The sequence below is a fragment of the Ornithorhynchus anatinus genome, chromosome 2, assembly GCF_004115215.2.
Source record: "Ornithorhynchus anatinus isolate Pmale09 chromosome 2, mOrnAna1.pri.v4, whole genome shotgun sequence".
In the NCBI taxonomy this organism is placed as follows: domain Eukaryota; kingdom Metazoa; phylum Chordata; class Mammalia; order Monotremata; family Ornithorhynchidae; genus Ornithorhynchus; species Ornithorhynchus anatinus.
Genome location: NC_041729.1, coordinates 37,977,033 through 37,990,407, shown reverse-complemented (window position 1 = coordinate 37,990,407; position 13,375 = coordinate 37,977,033). Strand labels below are relative to the sequence as shown.

General features: G+C 42.9%; 1 pseudogene; it reads right to left on the bottom strand.

Annotated features, from left to right (window-relative positions):
* Positions 1–13,375, bottom strand: part of LOC100082164 — an 89,183-nt pseudogene that overhangs the window by 10,653 nt on the left and 65,155 nt on the right.

Here is a 13,375-nt window from a genome sequence, read left to right as displayed (position 1 = left end):
ACTGAATAGAACAATCCTCTGTGATGTGTGGTTATATTTCAGTAATTCTTGAAGGTTCAAGGCTGCTGGACTAGACTGCCTCCTGAGGTCTATTCCTGCTTGAGAATTCTATGATTGATTAACAAAGCAATATTAGAGAAAGATGGGCAGATTTCAGTTTGGAGATTATAGTGTCTGGGGACAGTCCGCTTCACCTGCCACAAATTCCTGTTTACCAAATACTTCAGTGTGATACAATCCATCCCTGCACTTGGATTTGCACCCTTTATTCACCTCTCCCTCAGCCCCACAGCACTTATGTACCTATCTGTAATTTACATACTTATATTAATGTCTGTCTCACCCTCTAGACTGTAAGCTTGTTGGGGCAGGGAATGTGTCTACCAAGTCTGTTATACTGTACTCTCCCAAGCACTTAGTACAGTGCTGTGCACATAGCAAGTGCTCAATAAATTTGATGGATTGACATATTGGTTGATCCCCAAAGTCCTGGGAGAACAGGGGCAATTCTAACTGAGTGAGTAGTCTGACAGGCCTGTGGCAAAAGAGCTCTTAGTGATCAATCACCTCAGTGAAGCTTTGATAGAGGGGAGATGTAAACAAGCTTATCTTCACTGTTATAAGTAAGGTTCCCCCATAAGCAAGGCCTCAACTAGAGCTCTTAGCTTTTGAGGTCAAGAAAGAAAACTAGTGCTTGCTTCCAGAGCCAGTTTTAGAAACCAGAGCTAGCGTTTTGTGAAAAGGAGAGATGGGGAAAAGAGGAATCAAAGAGCAGCTTTAGCTCTCCTCCTTAAACTGCCTTTTCTGCAGACTAAGCCCATGATACCTAGGGTGGGTTGTCCTACACTGATCCAGATTTGGTCTGCGATGAAGTTTTCTAAAAGGACAGAACTCCTGCAACAGCAATTAGATTGGCTCTATAAACCTAGTCTGTTTGTTCCAGCCCAGAGCCACCAATATTTCTAAGCCACTCGACTCACATCCTGGGTGCCCTCCCTGCTGCTGCCCCACCTACTTGCAACCCTGCATAGAAACTATTTCAAATTGGAGTGATTTCTATTACACCGTAAATTTGTAGCAAAATGAGAATTCATGGAGGTCATACTACAAGCCCTTCCCCAAATATATTAATCATCCCTCTGTTTTGCCCTAGCTGATTAAAATGGGAGTTGGGAAAATGAATACAAATGTGATGCGTGAAGAGGGCTCCAGTCTTCTCACGGGCAAGGACAGAATCCTAAAGATTCATTCATTCGTTCAGTTGTATTTATTGAGTACTTACTGGGTACAATTCATGGCAGAGCATTTAGGCCAGTCTTTACTGTTCTGGGAATAACTGGCCTTTGAGCAGAATTTGAAGATTAGAAGAGCACTTGTAGTGTGCTAATATACTTTGAGCGTCCCTAGGAACCCTCAAACACTTACTTGGGCATACTCCAGAATGTTTCCAAAGAAAGGAATGGGCCTTGGCCCAGGAATCCCCAATTTCGTGAAGACTCCAAACGGCCAAATCCCATATCTGCAAAGTTAAAGTAGGTCTCAGATTACAAATGAGCTACTAAAAAGATGATGATATTGGCAAAAGGTTCAGTCTAATAAGGTAACTCATGGACAGGTTATTTTAACAAAAGGGGAAGCGTGGAAAGGGCAGATTTTAGTGATGTTGTGAAGGTGGGACTGACAGGATTTAGTGATGGATTGAATATGTGGGTTGAATGAGAGAGAGGAGTCAAGGATAATGCCAAGGTTATGAGCTTGAGAGATGGGAAGTGTGGTGGTGCCTTCTACAGTGATGGGAAAGTCAGGGAGAGGACAGGGTTTGAGTGGAAAGATAAGGAGTTCTGTTTTAGATATGTTAAGCTTAAGGTGATGGGAGGGCATCCGAGTAGAGATGTCTTGAAAGCATGAGGAAATGCAAGACTGCAGACAGGGAGAGAGATCAGGGCTGGAGATGTTGATTTGGGTATTATCCACAAAGAGATGGTAGCTGAAGCTCACAGCTCCAGTCTCAGGATCTCTAAGGAGTGAGGGGACAGATTCACCAGGTTTCAGAGATTTGAAGCAACCTCAGTCCCTCTTTCCCCAAATTCCCAAAGACAGTCTTAGCTCTACCTTTGGGCTCCCATGTAGGATTGATGTCAAACCAATGGAATTTGCTAAGTGCTTACTAGGTGTGTGTCACTCTACTAAGTGGTGGGTAGAGATACAAGAAAATAAGGGTGGGCACAGTCCTTGTTCCATATGGGGCTCGCAGTCCGTTTTACAGATGAGGTAACTAAGGCACAGAGAGGTTAAGTGATTTGCCCAAAGTTAGCAGACAAGTGGGGCGAAGGATTAGAATCCAGATTCTCTGCCTCCTAGGCCCATGCTGTTTTAACGAGGGCACACTTCTTCTAGCCTAGAGAGTGAAGTGGCCACTGCAGTCTACCCCCAGTTTATAATTCTGCCTCAGGGTTAGAATAGGAATTTATCCTCGCATCTATGGGTGAATTCTTAGACTGCACTCCCTAAGTGCTGCTTTAAAGGAGAGGAGTGATTGGAGGGGAGGCAGTGGAAGAGAAGGGGTGGAAGGGAGCTAACCCATCTTTAATGGGGAGCCCACCTCACCTCACGGCTCCATTCTGCTCCAGACTTCTGAGAAAGCCAATGAGAAGGGGATTTATAACTAGAAATTTTTGTCCAATTTAGCTAAGAAGAGCTGCGCTGTCGGACCATCTTTTATACCCCACGGGGCCTTCATTCACCAGGTAATAATAATAATTGTGTCATTTGTTAAGCACTTAATATATGCTAAATGCTGGGATTGATATGGTATAATCAGATCAGACCCAATCTCTGGCCAACATGGGCCTCACAATCTAAAGGGGAAGGAGAACGACTAATGAATCCCCATTTTACAAATGAGGAAACTGAGGCACAGAAAAAAGAAGCATATTGCCCTAGGTCATATTCCAGACTAGTGTCAGACTGGGACTAGAATCTAACCATTAGGCCATGCGGAGTCCTCCTGATTGACAGCTGCTTTAGCCTTTTCCTCCCCAGTGTTCCCTTTGCCAGTCTGCCCGGGCTCTGGAACCTTCTTTAAGACCACCTGGCTGGTCAAGTCTCTTAGGACCAATGTTCTCTGTCCATGGAATAGCAACTCCTGCATATTCACAGTTTTCAGGCCACCTCCTGTCACTGAATAAGGATTAAAGCAGGCAAAGTAGATAGGTGTCTTCTCCCCTGGCGGGATCTAATTACATCACTGAACCAGTACCAGTCAAAGAGGAAAGGGATAGTGAGGGCAAAAAAGACCCAAGTAGGAAAAGAGGTGCATTTTGTCATGACTGTCTCAGTATCATAAGGACAAACTACCATGACTCTCCACTTTAGAGGAGCTGAGGAAAGCCCTTTGGAGAGGTAAAGATGATGAATAAAGAGCCAGTTAATGCCATGGATGGAGAAGTAATTTTAAAATATTTAGGAACCTGGATTCTAGTTCTAGAGTTGTACAGAATTGGCCAGAGAGATTTATGTTTGTATCTCTTCATAACCAATTATATCTTCCTTAAGTCTGTACAATATTGTTTATGATTTTATTTACTACTTACACGTCCTTTATCTTTAGTTGAATTGTTTCAATCACCTTTATATAAAGAGGGGAAATCTGAGTGTCTTATTTTCACGGCAGCCCCATACAGATCCACTCTAACAAGAGAGGGATTCAGAGAACTTCCCCAAGCCATCTGCCCTAGCAGAATCCCAACCAACCCCTATGAATCCTAAGGAAAATCTCTAAATACCAGAATGATGGTGGTGACTTACCTGATTAACTCTTGGTGCTCCAGTTGGGAAGTCTTCCCTGGGGAAGTGAAAGGCTAAGGACCCCTGAAATCATAATTATCTGCAGAAGTTAGGGTTAGGGAAATTCCTACCTGTTGGTACAGGTCAGGTGATCTCTTGGGGAGCCATTGTGCCATCCCAGCCCCCACACAAGACAAGGTGTCCAAAGCTGGGAAGAGGAAATGCCTGAAGGGGACAAACACAAAGATTTCAATATTCATACTGCGGGCTCAGACTACTGATATGTAAAAGTCCAAAACCTGTGGGCCTGTCTTTAAGGCATACTAAACTGGGGTTTGCCCTATACAAATCTGGGTCTAGACATTTGCTTCAGAGAGTATGCTTCCCCAGGGCAGAAATGACCAGTGTTTGGAATTGTTATGCTAGGAAGGGCTTTAAAGTCTCAGTGACTGTTGAAAAAGTCAGTGTCCACTCCCCACAGTGGAGAAGCAGTCCCTTCTGAGAGGTGACACCCAGTTGTTCTAGGGAAAGTGAAGAATTTAGATACTTTAAGGGATTGGAGAGAGTTGAGGAATGAGAAAAGTATCACCCAACTAGAAATTTGTCCAAGATTGAATCTCAGAAACTTAATTTTGGGAAAGAATTCTTAGATTGTCATCTCCTCTAGGTTGGGGATTAGTTTTTTTTTGACACCATAAATTATCTTCACACTGCAAGCACAGAGGAAATAATGATTAATAATGATTTAAATGCAGTTAATTTTTTCTTAATTGTATTTTTCCTAAGCAGACCAATTTTCAGACAAACTTTTGTTAAGACCTACAGCACAAACCAAAGTATGCTATCAATTCCACCTAAATTCCTGTCCTATAGGGAAAAGAGCATATTACAAGAGAGCTGAATTTACAGTGTCAGGAGAGCAAGAAAGGTACCAAAAAAATCCAGATTTCTACAAATTGATTCTCTGTAGCAGCTTCTTCCTTTGACTCCAACCTTCTAACTTTGGGAATCCCTCCCTCAGTGCTCAGTACTGAATCTACTTCTCTTCCTCATCTATACCCACTTCCTTGGAGGACTCATTCGCTCCCATGGATTTAACTACCATCTCTATTTGGAAGACATCCAAATCTACCTCTCCGTCTCTGACTTCTCTTCTTCTATATATTCTCACATTTCCTCCTGCCTTAAAGACACCTTATTTGGGCATCCCACTGACATCTCAAGATTAACATGTCCAAAACAGAACTCCTCATCTCTCACCCAAACCCCATCCTTCCACTGACTTTCCTTTCCCCATAGACAACACTACCATCCTCCCTCTCCCACAAGCCCATATCCTCAACTCTTTTTTCCTATTCAACCCGTACATTCAATCTATCATGAATCCTGTTGGTTCTATCTTCAGAACATCTCTAAGATCCCACCATTCCTCTCCAACCAAAATGCTACCATGCTGATACATGTGCTTATCCTATCCCACCTTAATTACTCCATCAGCCTCCTCTCTGACCTCCTTGCCTCTTGTCTCTCCCAACTCCAGTCCTTAATTCACTCTATTAACCAGATAATTTAAAAAAAAATCAATCGATGTATTCCCATTCTTCCAGAACTTCCAATAGGTTCCCAACAACCTCCACAGCAAACAGAATCTTTTTGGTTCATCCCTTGCTTCCCCAGCCTTACAGTGTGTGCTGTTGCTATCACAAGGATAAAGTAACAGAATGTGGATAGTGCAGCTTCCACACAGTGATGAAAAATCACTGACAAAATCACTTTAAATCCAACAGGAGCTGGATCGTATAGGTAAAGGGTCAAGACCAAGTTAGAAAAAGTACCCAGGATTAGTAGCTGTATTGATTTATAACAGCAGAAGCCAATAAGCTGGGTACAACTGTAAATTTAGGTCTATGCCACTTAGGCACCCCTTGTGTAGACAAGCTCTTCTGTGAAATCTGACTTTATTACCAGAAAATGAGGGAGAATAGGAAATATAGATAATTTGCATTCTTTCTTGGGATTATTCCAATCCACAAAGCCAATTTGACAAAAACTAGAGACACTGCAAAAGAGAATGAAAATAGCTAAAACAGAGAATTACATTTACGTTTTAAAACCGTAACTTTTTTGAGGCCAAAATACCCAAAAGAATAGCACATTTCATCTGCAAATAAAATCTCGGTGATGTTTCCTTTTCTAGAGTTATATTTATCGTGGGGAAACTGAAAAATAGCTTGAGTTCTCAGTCCACCTTCCCCGTTAAATCCCAAAATGGAAAAATATGAGATCTGAGAGGATACCCCCTGCAGACCTGGAGTTAGCAAAAACAATTTTTCTGGCTTGGTGAAGGAAAATAAACAATCTAAGATCTATGCTCAAAACCTGATCCCCAAAAGATTTATTAAAGGATGAAAAGAGGCATTCATAGAGTGCGGTAATGATTTTCATGTTCCTTTCTGGACATGACTAAGATCAATCATTTACATCAACTCTAGGCGGCAGGGTCTTAAAAACCAACTTTATTCTCTTGGCTGCAGTGTAAAGGAATTGGGGTTTTATCTAAAATAATTGTAGGTGACACAGAAAGATTTGAAGACCTTCCAAATACTTACTAGTTAAGTTTTAATGAAGTCAAACCAATCCTCGTGTGGAAAAAAAAGAAATCTCAAACCCACATTTCTTCATCTTAAAATGAAGTAATCCCATTTTCAATCCAGCAAAGAGGGAATTTACAACTATCTCTTCTTGCCTTCATTTTTCCAGATCTGCTGAAAGCTGCATAAGACCAAACTAGTGTGAATTTTTGTCCATGAGATTGCCTTCTAAGACCACCTCAAATTGGCCCAGGGGTCTGGTTGATTGACAGCCATCACCTGAGAGTATGAAGGTATGCACTGCCAGTCTGCCTGGACTCTGGGGACCATGATGATGCTCCCAGCTCCTTTCAAAGCAGGGATGAAGGGTATAGGGGTATAGGCCGGAAAAGCCCAAAATATGTTTCTTCAGGGGCAGGGAGGAAAGGTCTAGAACAGAATTAGTCTTAGATGGCTCCATAAACAACACCTCTGACTGCCTGGAGTTCTTTCTTCAATCACTGGTCTGATGCATAGGCTTAGATTCAGGTCAGAAATGGGTCATGCCATTGAAAAAAATCCCTTCAAAAACCCTCTTGCCTAATGCAGACTACAATGCTTTCATTCCTTTTTTTGCTTCTGCCACTGATTCAGTGACTTCCTCTTTTCCTATATAGGTCCTACAGCAGGTTTCTTAATAATAATGATGATAATAATAGTGGCCTTTTATGGTATTTGTTAAGGACGTACTGTGTGCCAGGCACTATTCTAAGATCGAGGGTAGAAACAAGATAATCAAGTTGGTTACAGCCTGTGTCCCACCTGGGCCTCACAGTCTTAATCCCCATTGTACAGATGAGGGAACTGAGGCACAGAGAAGTTACATGGTTGGATCAAGGTCACAGAGCAGGTAAGTGTCTAAGCTGTGATAAGAACCCAGGTCTTCTAACTCCCAGGCCTGTGCTCCTTCCACTAGGCCATGCTGCTTCCCAACAACTTGCTGAAATCCAGGATTGAACTAGAGACCTTTAGATCTTCAGGCAAACATTCTCCCAATTAAGCCATTTCAACCTGATAATTTCAAGAGCTCAAGTTGGATGGGGCTGAGAGTGCTTGTAAATATAGTACACCCACAAATGCACAAATACACTTATTACAGGCTTATGGACAAGACTTCTTGTGGGAAGGGGACATGTCTACCAAATCTGTTGTCTCTCCCAAGGGCTTAGTACGGTGATCTGCACTCAGTAAGCGCACAATAAATACCACTGATTGATTGATGAGCATTGTTCCCCAAGCACCCCCATCCACTGATGCACCTCAGCATTCTTAGAAAGGCAAAGTAGTCCAAGTCTAGAAGTATGAATACAAGTATGCAGATACTTGACAAACCTTTGAAAACACACACACACACACACACAAAGGAGAAGCAGCGTGGCTCAGTGGAAAGAGCACGGGCTTTGGAGTCAGGGCTCATGAGTTCGAATCCCAGCTCTGCCACTTGTCGGCTGTGTGACTGTGGGCAAGTTACTTAACTTCTCCGTGCCTCAGTTCCCTCATCTGTAAAATGGGGATTAAGACTGTGAGCCCCACGTGGGACAACCTGATTCCCCTATGTCTACCCCAGCGCTTAGAAGAGTGCTCGGCACATAGTAAGTGCTTAACAAATACCAACATTATTATTATTATTACAAATACTTGACAAAGTAGTGGATTTGACAAGGCAGTAGTGTCATTCTGGTGGGCCTAGTTAGATACATCCCCTCCCCACATGAATCTAGTGACTTGGTTCCAGAGCAATGTTACCTCCCTAAAGGGATCCCAAACCAAGCAGGAATTATCTCTGGAGGGAATTTCAGCAGTGCTGCTCTGGAAGCTGAAACCACACCTCTACCTCCAGACACTTTACTCCCAACACCTCTTCAACTGCCCCCAGTTTACCCTTGGGCTTGAAGTAAAATGTTAGTCTCTGCACCATCAATCAATCAATTATATTTATTGAGTACTGTACTGAGCACTTGGGAGAATACAGTATAACAGAGTTGGTGGACATGGTCCCTGCCCACAGTGAGTTTACAGTCTAGAGGGGAAGACAGAGGAACGATCCTCCTCTGCCTTCCATTCCCTAACTGTGGGTGTCCCTCAAGGTTCAATTCTGTGTCCCCTTCCGTTCTGCATCTACACCCACTCGCTTGGAAAACTCATTCACTCAAACAGCTTCAACTATCACCTCTATGCTGATGAGACCCAAATCTATATCTCCAACCCTGACCTCTCGCTCTCTCTGCACTTTCGCATTTCCTCCTGCCTTCAAGATATCTCTACTTGGATGTCCTCCCATCACCTCAAACTTAATATGGCTAAAACTGAATTTCTTATCTTCACACCCCAAACTCTGTTCTCCCACTCACCCATCACTTTTGATGGCCCCACCATCCTTCCTGTCTCCCAAGCCTATAACCTTGGCATTATTCGGGACTCCACTCTCTTAGTCCACCCACATTTTCAAAACATCACCAAATCCTGTCAGTCTACCTTCACAACATCACCAAAATCCATCCTTCCCTCTCCATTCAAACGGCTACCCTATTAATGCGAGCACTTATCCTATCCCGCCTCGATTATTGTATAGGTCTCCTTGCTGACCTCCTTGCCTCCAGTCTCTTCCCACTCCAGTCCATACTCATTCTGCTGCCCAAATTATTTTCCTTCAAAAACATTCAGGTCATGTTTCCCCACTTCTCAAGGAATTCTAATTGTTGCTCAATCATCTCTGCACAAACAAAAATTCCTCACCATTGGCTTTAAAGGACTTAATCACCTCACCCCCTCCTACCTCACCTCCCTACTCTCCTACTACAACTCAGCCCCCGCACTTTGTTCCTCTTATGCTAACCTCACTGTATCTCGATCTTGTCTATCTTGCCACCAACCTCTCGCCCACATCCTACCTCTGTCCTGGAATGCCCTCCCTCCTCATATCAGACAGATAATTGCTCTCCCCCACTTCAAAACCTTATTGAAGGCACATCTCTTCCTAGAAGCCTTCTCTGACTAAGTCCTCCTCTCCTCTTCTCCCACTGTGTGGCTTAGTGGAAAGAGCATGGGCTTGGGAATCAGAGGTCATGGGTTCTAATCCTGACTCTGTTACTTGTCAGTTGTGTGACTTTGGGCAAGTCACTTAACTTCTCTGTACCTCAGTTACCTCATCTGTAAAATGGGAATTAAGACTGTGAGCCTCATGTGGGACAACCTGATTACCTTGTATCAGTGCCTAGAACAGTGCTTGGCACATAGTCAACGCTTAACAAATACCATCATTATTTCCTAGACAGTAAGCCCAATGTGGATAAGGATTGTCTCTCTTTATTGCTGAACTGTACTTTCCAAGCGCTTACTACAGTGCTTTGCGCACAGTAAGTGCTCAATAAATATGATTGAATGAATGAATGAATGAATGAGTGAACTCCCTTCTGCATCACTTTTGCTTACTTCTTCATTGATCCTCCCTCCCATGCCCACAGCACATATGTATACATCTGTATATATCTGTAATTTATTTATTTAATCTATTTATATTAATGTCTGTTTCCCCTTCTAGACTGTGAGCTTGTTGTGGGCAGGGATGTGTCTGTTGTTCAGTTGAACTCTCCCAAGTGCTTAGTACAGTGCTTTGCACACAGTAAACGCTCAATAAATATGATTAAATGAATGAATGAACAGGCATTAATATAAATTTATTTCAAATATGTACATAAGTGCTGTGGGGCTGAGGGGGGTGGTGAATAAAAGGAGCAAATCAGGGTGATGCAGAAGGGAGTGGGAGAAAACAAGGGAGGGCTTAGGCAGGGAATGCCTCTTGGAGGAGAAGTGCCTTCAATAAGGCTTTGAAGGTGGGGAGAATAATTGTCTATTGGGTATGAAGAAGGTAGGGAATTCCAGGCCAGAGTTTAGACATGGGGTAGAGGTCAGTGGCAAGATAGCAGCGTGGCTCAGTGGAAAGAGCCTGGGCTTGGGAGTCAGAGGTCATGGGTTTGAATCCCGGCTCTGCCACTTGTCAGCTGTGTGACTGTGGGTGAGTCACTTAAATTCTCTGTGCCTCAGTTACCTCATCTGTAAAATGGGGATGAAGACTGTGCATCTCACGTGGGACAACTTGATTACCCTGTGTCTACCCCAGCGCTGAGAACAGTGCTCTGCACATAGTAAGCGCTTAACAAATACCAACATTATTATTATTATTATTATTATGAGATCCAGGTACAGAGGGTAAGTTGGCACCAGAGAAGCGAAGTGTGAAGCTGGGTTGTAGTAGGAGAGCAGTGAGGTGAAGTAAAAGGGAACAAGGTGATCGAGGTCTATAACACTCTAGTTAAACAGTACTTGTTCCTGGGTTTTGCTGCCAGGCTAAGGGGAGAAGAGCCCCAAAGGCCAACCTGGACTTCTTGGCCAGGCTGGGGATGAAATAGGCCTTCACTTGGACCCTAGATTACCTATCAACTTCCTGGCCAGTCTGGGGCAATTTAGGCATCCACCTCCCCCTAGGAACACCCACCAGGTTTCCAGGCTGATCTCTGAGGTCAGAAAAGATATTCGAGCTGACCATCTCGAAAAGTTGTAGAGGCCAATTCAATGCTGGTGCCAGTTCCATGGGGGCGATAGGCCCTTTCTCCCCGCATAGATTTGGGATTCCTGTGGTGGAGGGTGGTCCAATAATGAAGCATAGTTTCTGGCCTTTAGGAGATCTAAGGACATCTCCTGCAGAAAAGATGGGGTGCTGAGCAATCGGAAACCCTTGAGTGGTAGGTTCACACTATGAAAGTCCATCATTTTTATCAACCATAGAATCATGACTTCAATGTTAAATGCAACATATTTCATATATGTAGAGGCATTGATGAGCCCCAATAAAGTCTAGCATTTAAAGTAGGGATACACTAAAGGGTGTAGGTTGATATTTGCAATAGCTCATTCTCCTGAAACTTCAAATTGAAGTGGACTGTCTAGTTGTGGCTAATTGGTAGTGGTGGTTATTTTACTTTCAACTTTCTCTAAGTTGAGAACATTCCCTGAGACACTGAGAATGTCTCTGAATATTTTTAAGTAGACTAATGGAAATGGAATGAAATGGCCTAGTGGAAAGAACACAGGCCTGGGAGTCAGGGGTCCTGGGTACTAATTCTGGCCTCCTTCACTTGTCTGCTGTGTGACCTTAGGTAGGTCATAAAACTTCTCTCTGCCTCAGTTGACATGTAAAATGAGGACTGTGAGCTCCATATAGGACATGGACTGTGTGTCCAGTGTAGCATCTACCCCAGCACTTAGTATAGTGCCTGTAACATAGCAAGTGCTCAACAAATACTGTTAAAAATAAATCAAGGAAGAGAAAATGACGGGAAGGGAAAAGGAAGGGAAAGAACTTCCACAAAAGCAAATTGTCCATGGCTTGGTAGAATCCAGGAAAAAGCAAATGAGAGCAGATAAGCAGTTTGGCCTGATGGAAAAATCATGGAGGACCTGGGTTCTAATCCAGCCTCCATCATGTATTTTCTGGGAGAACTTGGGCAAGTCACTTATCAATTACCTCATCTGTAAAATAGGGATGAAAACTGTAGACTTCTGTGGGACAGGGACTGTATCCAACCCAATTATCTTGTATCTACCTTAGTGCTTAATGAAGTGCCTAGCATATTGTAAATGCTTAACAGATGCCACTGTTATTATTATTATTATTATTATAAGAAGAATTAGGACCCTGGAAAATCACAAATGAAAATAAGGTAAGAAAGAATTAGCATTCCAGGAGAGATTCAGTCAAACAGACTCCCAGGCCAAATGGGAATCACAACTTCCTCTTATAGGAGGAAAGAAGCTGGCATTTTAGTTCCTCAATCACTGGAGTTCAATTTGCCTATAGAAATTGCAACAGAAATTGCCCCGCTAATCTCCTATTCACTGTGTTAAAATGGCACTGCAAAGGACATTAAGAATGCTTGGCTACTGTCCTAATTGTTTGGAATTTTTTGTTGCCTAAACATTTTGCAGAAGAATAAAGATAGCAAGAGATCAGCCCCGGTAAAATTGGATAAAGTTGATTATCTTGGGAATGGTAAATTTGTACAGTGAAACCCAATATAACAGATCATTAAGTCCTGAAAAATGCTTATAAAGAGTATTTGTTAGATCCCAGGCTCATCTGACTTTCCATCCATCTTGTCGGGTGGCTAATACTGTAATATCTGCCAGATCCAGACTGGGAGCTGAAGGATTCAGAGAAGTGTCGGGGTATTTGAGCCCACTCCTGATCCAAACATGGAGTTGCTAGAGGAGAAAAAACATATGCTGCTGACCTAGAGCATAGACCTTTTTCCTGTGACTCTCCCATCTCTTACTCAGAAACTACCATAAGAACTGGAAAGTGATGAAAGAGGTATTACAAAGACATTGGATATCAATACAGACCAAAAATTCACCTGAGTAGCTGGGAGCAGTGATGCTCATTTTGAAAATGGGCTTGAGAAACACAATAACAAGATTCAAAGAAGAGCCACCTACTGTATTTTTTCACATATTTGCCCCCCTCCCCCACGCCCCCCAACACGATTTCTACCCCCACCAAACAGATTTTGTTAAAAAATAAAAATGGAGTAATTGTGTGGATAAATATGATAGTCCTTCTCTGCCCTGGTCCTGAGACAAAAGCAACCAACTTGGAGGAAAAATGAAGGAGCTGAGGACCCAGTCTCCCCTTCTATACTGTAAGCTCATTCATTCATTGAGTCGTGTTTACTGAGTGCTTACTGTGTGCAAAACATTGTACTATGCGCTTGGGAGAGTACACTATAACAATAAACAGACACATTCTGTGCCTACAACGAGCTTACAGTCTAGCAGGTAGACAGACATTAATATAAATAAATAAATTACAGATAAGTACATAAGTGCTGTGGGGCTGTGCCAGGGTGACATAGAAGGGAGTGGGAGAAGAGGAAAGGGGGGCTTAGTCAGGGAAGGCCTCT